The sequence below is a fragment of the Neovison vison genome, chromosome 10 (genome assembly GCF_020171115.1).
Source record: "Neovison vison isolate M4711 chromosome 10, ASM_NN_V1, whole genome shotgun sequence".
In the NCBI taxonomy this organism is placed as follows: domain Eukaryota; kingdom Metazoa; phylum Chordata; class Mammalia; order Carnivora; family Mustelidae; genus Neogale; species Neogale vison.
Window position 1 is genome coordinate 69,131,073 of NC_058100.1, and position 6,669 is coordinate 69,137,741.

Sequence of the window (6,669 nt, forward strand, 5' to 3'; positions counted from 1 at the left end):
TTTTAATGCCACAACAGACGAAAGTTAATAAAATATAAATTTAAATTAAGTGCAAATTAGGGGCATCTGGGTGGCACAGTCATTAAGCATCTGCCTTCGACTCAGGTCATGATGCATGATGATGTGGGATCGAGTCCTACATCAGGCTCCTCGCTCAGTGGGGAGCCTGCTTCTTCCTCTGCCTGCTGTTCTCCCTGCTTGTGCTCAGCCTCTTGTTCCCTCTCTCTCTCTCTGACACATAAATAAATAAAATCTTTGGGGGAAAAAAATGCCACTCTGTGAGTTGCTAACTAAACAAATTTTATTTAATTACATGCAAATTAAATGTATTTGCTCACTCAAGAAATACTTCCTGAGGGGCGCCTGGGTGGCTCAGTGGGTTAGGCCTCTGCCTTCGGCTCAGGTCATGATCCCAGGGTCCTGGGACCGAGTCCCACATTAGGCTCTCTGCTCGGCAGGGAGCCTGCTTCCTCCTCTCTCTCTCTCAGCTTGCCTCTCTGCCTACTTGTAATCTCTGCCTGTCAAATAAATAAATAAATAAAATCTTTTAAAAAAAGAAAAGAAAAGAAATACTTCCTGACCCCTATTATACACCAGAAGTGTGTGTCAGGGATACAGCGATGAGAGAACAGAGGGGGTCCTGCTCTCATGGAGGAAAGTATTTAACCTTGCTCTAATTTTTAAGGAATATCTATTTTTTATTTTTTTTTAAAGATTTTATTTATTTATTTGAGAGAGAGAGACAGTGAGAGAGAGCATGAGCGAGGAGAAGGTCAGAGAGCGAAGCAGACTCCCCATGGAGCTGGGAGCCCGATGTGGGACTCGATCCCGGGACTCCAGGATCACGCCCTGAGCCGAAGGCAGTCGTCCAACCAACTGAGCCACCCAGGCGTCCCAGGAATATCTATTTTTTAAAGCAAATTATGTATCTTAGCTATATTAGAAGGGGAAAAGTGGGGTGTTTGAAAGTTACTGACAAAAGCGTGCAAGTTTTTACTACATACTCAAAGGACACAGGTTCCCTGAGGTTTCTGCTTCTTCCTGGAACAAATCCACCAGGTACCATGATAAGACCCTAACAACCTCCATTATTTTACCTCGAGCATCTCCAAAACTAGCCAAGTGTGGTCCCTGGACCTGCTTCATCTGCTTTACATTGGAACTTTTGAAAAATGCACTGTTCAGCCCTAGCCTAGACCTACCAAGTCAGAACTCTGCAGCAGGGCCCAGCAGTCTGTGCTTTAATAATCCTACCAGGTGTTTCTACGGCATACTACAGTGGGGAAGCCTCTTCGATAAGATAGTGTCAGCCAAAATCCATCCCCAATGGCCAGGCTCTTTACTCAACAGAGTCCTTAGGCCCTTCCCCCACACTTAGAACTGCCTAAATATCAATTATAAGGTGATCTTCTTCACCTAGTCTTTAGGCAAGAAAAATATGGGGACAAAGTTTGACAGGTCAGCATAAAACAAGTTTTACCAGGATTATCCATCAGCTTTGGTCTACTCTGAGCAACCAGGCTCTTTTCGTATTCTCTTGAGCAAGTTTTGCCCCCATTATTCAGTTTCAGTAAATCTCCGTATTATCTTTTGTTTGATCTCTGCTATTCATCCCAGCTCAGAGCTTAATACTCTAGGTGACTAGTCCCCTGGCCCTGAAAATGAGGCTCAGGGTCTCCAGCGCCACACCAAGCTGCCAAGCTCTCGTCTGCCTCACACTTGCTGTGGGCTCTTCAGACTTCTGGAGGCTGTGCCAGCTCTGGGATCAGTGCCACATCCCCTGTTAAATCTCCCACTGACCTGTGCCCTGCAGCCTGACCCTCCTGAGATTACAGGTGTTCATTCCAGTCAGCTGGGACATCCACATAGCCCTTGACAGGAGACCTGAAGTATGTTCTGTTTCCAGATCTTAGTGGACAAACACCTTCCTGTAATTTTAGTTGACAAATAAGATTGTATTTTAGGTGATGAAATGAGGAATAACGGTGGTGAAACATGTATTGACAATCCAATAATCTATATTTCCTTATGGGACAAAGATTAGCTTTAAAGTACCACCTTGGCCAACAGACACAGACAAAGTGCTCAACATCCCTCGGCATCAGGGAAACACAGATCAGCACCACAGTGAGATACCACCTCATACCGGTCAGAACGGCTAAAATTAACCAGCCAGGAAAGAACAGATGCTGGCGAGGATCTGGAGAAAGAGGAACCTCCTACACTGCTGGTGGGAATGCAAGCTGGTGCAGCCACTCTGGAAAACAGCATGGAAGTTCCTCAAAAAGTTGAAAATAGAGCTACCCTATTACCCAGAAACTACACTACTGGGTATTTATGCTAAAGATGCAAATGTAGGGATCAAAGGGGCATGTGCACCCGAATGTTTGTAGCAGCAATGTCCACAATAGCCAAACTATGGGAAGAACCAAGGCGTCCATCAACAGAAGAATGGATAAAGAAGATGTGGTGTAGGGACGCCTGGGTGGCTCAGTTGGTTGGGCAGCTGCCTTCGGCTCAGGTCATGATCCCAGCGTCCTGGGATCGAGTCCCGCATCGGGCTCCTTGCTCCACAGGGAGCCTGCTTCTCCCTCTGACTCTGTCTGCCATTCTGCCTGTGCTCGCTCTGGCTCTCTCTCTGACAAATAAATAAATAAAGTCTTTAAAAAAAAAAAAAGATGTGGTGTATATACATACAATGGAATACTATGCAGCCATCAAAAGAAATGAAATCTTGCCATTTACAACAACATGGATGGAACTAGAGGTTATTATGCTAAGCAAAATAAGTCAATCAGAGAAAGACAACTATCATATGATCTCCCTGATATGTGGTCTTCGAGAGGCAGGGCGGAGGGTTATGGCGGGGTGGGGAGGGAAAAATGAAATGAGATAGGATTGGGAGGGAGATAAATCATAAGAGATTCTCAATCTCAGGAAACAAACTGAAGGTTGCCAGGGGGAGGGGGGCTATGGAGAGGGTGGTTGGGTTATGGACATTGGGTAGGGTATGTGCTATGGTGAGTGCTGTGAAGTGTGTAAGCCTGATGATTCACAGACCAGTACCCCTGGGCTAATAATACATTATATGTTAATAAAAATAATTTTTAAAAATGAAATTAAAGTACCACCTTGATTCAATCACCTAGACTGAAGTTCCCACACTTACTGGCAAGGCTCCATCCCTGTTATATCCTACTATGTCTCAGGGTCTTACACAATCCATGGCAACATGGTAAGCACTCAGTAAAGGTGCTGAATAAAAGAAGGCATAGTCTATTCCCCTTCTCTCGCTTTCCAGCTAACTTATAAAATACCTTAGTCATTATTATCACATGCTCATTAAATACCATGATGAGAAACATTAGGGCCAAGACTGAGTGTTGATTGCACAAAGAGAACAAAGAGAAGGGAGAGGGTTCATTTAAAACTCATGCACACTATCCTGGGAGCCAGGTAACTGGATTCCACTCATGGCTGAGCCCCTAGTTAACTAAGTTACCTGAGCATGTAGCATAAGCCCTGGATGTCTCAACTTCCTGACCTACAAAAGGATGAAGTTGGATTATATAGTCTCAAAATCTCATCCTGGTTCTATCATTCTAGGATTGAATAGTGGCCCAAAGTCCCCTCATTTTTAAGTTTTAGAACAGATTCAACACAGATGTTGCTAACACATTACATAACTTATTAAATTTCATTGTAGTACATAGATAAAGGTAATTCTTTTTCTGTTACTGTACATAATACACATAATTTGCCCTAGAAATGGATATTCCTTGGGGTTGCCTGGGTGGCTCAGTCAGTTAAGCGTCTGCCTTTGGCTCAGGACATGATCCTGGATTCCCAGGATGGAGCCTCATGTTTGGCTCCCTGCTCAGTGGGGAGCCAGCTTCTCCTTTTCCCTTTGCCCCTCTGCCTCCGCTCATGCTCTAGTCTCTCATTTTCTCTCTCTCAAATAAATAAATAAATAAAATTTTTAAAAATGGATATTCCTTAAAAATTAGACATAGACTACTGTAGTCTTACTCAAGAGCACAGGGCTTGGCTGGTCTTGGCTGCAGACTGTGAACTGGGTTTAGGTCTGCTTCACCGGTCTCCTTACTCTCTTTGGATCAGCAGCTATCTGGGGTATGTTCTTGTGTTAGCTGGTAGAAGCACAAGGAGCCAGGTCAAATCACACAGGAAGATTTAAAACCTCTGTTCACATCACAGCCGCTGAAAGTTCACTGACCAGGACATGAAAAGATGTTCAATATCATTAGCCCTTAGGGAAATGAAAATCAAAACCACAGTAAGATACAGTGTCACACCCACTGGAACGGCTATAATCAAAATATAATCACAATGCTGGCGAAGATATGGAGGAACTGGAATCCTCGTACATTACTGCTGGAACGTAAAATAGTACATCTGCTATAAAAAAAAGAGGTGGGCAGTTCTCCACAATAGAGATATCTTATGGCTCAATGCTATTCCTATGTCTATACTCAGGAGAACTGAAACAATTTGCTCATATAAAAACTTGTACATGAACATTCCTAACAGCATTATTCGTAACAGCCAAATAGTGGAAACAACCAAAATGTCGATTAACTGACGCATGGATAAACAAAATGTGGTATACCTGCACAAAGGAATATCATTTGACCATAAAAAGTAATGAAGCCCTGGTATGCCTTAAATAAGTCTTAAAAACATTCTACTGAGTAAGGGGTACCTTACTCAGTAGTTGGTTAAGGGTCTGACTCTTGATTTCAGCTCAGGTCATAGATTTCAGAGTCATGACTCTCAACGAGGAGTCTGCTTGGGATCCTTTCTCTCCCCTTCGCCCTCTGTTCTTTTTTTTTTTAAAGATTTTATTTATTTATTTGTCAGAGAGAGAGGGAGAGCGAGCGAGCACAGGCAGACAGAATGGCAGGCAGAGGCAGAGGGAGAAGCAGGCTCCCTGCCGAGCAAGGAGCCCGATGGCGTCCCCTCCCTCTGTTCTTCTTCCTACCCCTATTCACGCTCTCTTTCTCTCTCTCTTTCTGTCTCTCAAATAAATAAATAAATAAAATCTTTTTTAAAAAGTGTACTAAATTTCACATAATGTGTGACTCTGTTTTATATGACTTATCCAGACTCAGCAAATCCATAAAGACAGAAAAGAGATAAGTGACTGTGTGGAGGTCAGGGGGAGTGGAATAGGGATAGACTGCTAATTGGTATATGGTTCCTTTTGGGGGTAATAAAAATGTCCTCGAATTAGATAATGGTAATGGTTGCACAATTTCATGAATATGCTAAAAACCACTTCACAGTGATGAAGTTTATGGTATATGAATAATGTTTCAATAAAAAATAAGATTCCATTTTCCAAAGTAAATCCATGAAACAAGATGGGATAGGGAGGGAGACAAACCATAAGTGACTCTTAATCTCACAAAACAAACTGTGGGTTGCCGGGGGGAGGGGGGTTGGGAGAAGGGGGGTAGGGTTATGGACATTGGGGAGGGTATGTGCTTTTGGGTAAATTGGAAGGGGAGGTGAACCATGAGAGACTATGGACTCTGAAAAACAATCTGAGGGGTTTGAAGTGGCGGGGGGGGGGGGGGGTTGGGGTACCAGGTGGTGGGTATTATAGAGGGCACAGCTTGCATGGAGCACTGGGTGTGGTGAAAAAATAATGAATACTGTTTTTCTGAAAATAAATAAATTGGAAAAAAAAAAAAAAGAAAATACGTATGCTCTGCCTATTACGTATGCTCACGCCACCCAGTAAAGGCTTAGATCTATAATCCATAACTAGAAGGAACAAAGATGTGGAAAAAATAATCCAGCCTACTAAAAATAATGTTCTGTCTTTTTATAAATTTTAAGTCTGCATTCAAAGCTTAAAAAGCAGAGAGGAATTCTTAGCAGAGATAAACTTGGAAATGCCCAACCTTAAACATATATTTGCCTGAAAGCAAATTACATATATATATATATATATTTTTTTTTTTTAGGTAGAAATATAGGCAAATCCTCCTTTTAGGAGCTTCTTTTTTTTTTAAGTAATTTTTTTTTTAAAGATTCCATTTATTTACTTGGGAGAGAGAGAGCATGAGCAGGGAAAGGTACAGAAGTAGAAGCAGCAGACTCCTCACTAAACAGGGAACCAAACTGGGGCTTGATCCCAGGACCCCAAGCCAAAGGCAGAGGCTTACCCAACTGAGCTAACCTGGTATTCCTTTTAGGAGCTTCTTGAAACAAGGTAGAAATAAACCATCAGGGGTGCCTGGGTGGCTCAGTGGGTTAAACCTCTGTCTTCAGCTCAGGTCATGATCTCAGGGTCCTGGGATCGAGCCCCGCATCGGGCTCCCTGCTCATCGGGGAGCCCGCTTTTCCCCCTGCCTCTCTGCCTACTTGTGATCTCTGTCTGTCAAATAAATAAATAAAATCTTTAAAAAAAAAAAATAAAGAAAGAAAGAAAGAAACCATCAAATTTCACTAATTAGGGATAAGGAACAACTGGAATTTGTGAAGCATCTGAATTATAAACATTCTTCAAGTACAGCTTCATTCCTTTCAAGTACAAACAACACTAACTAATCTAGAGAAAAAAAAATCACCTGGTAGAGATCTTTAAAAAATTAGTTTAATGAGATTTCAAATTGTAATTAGCACATCAATTATCCATATATA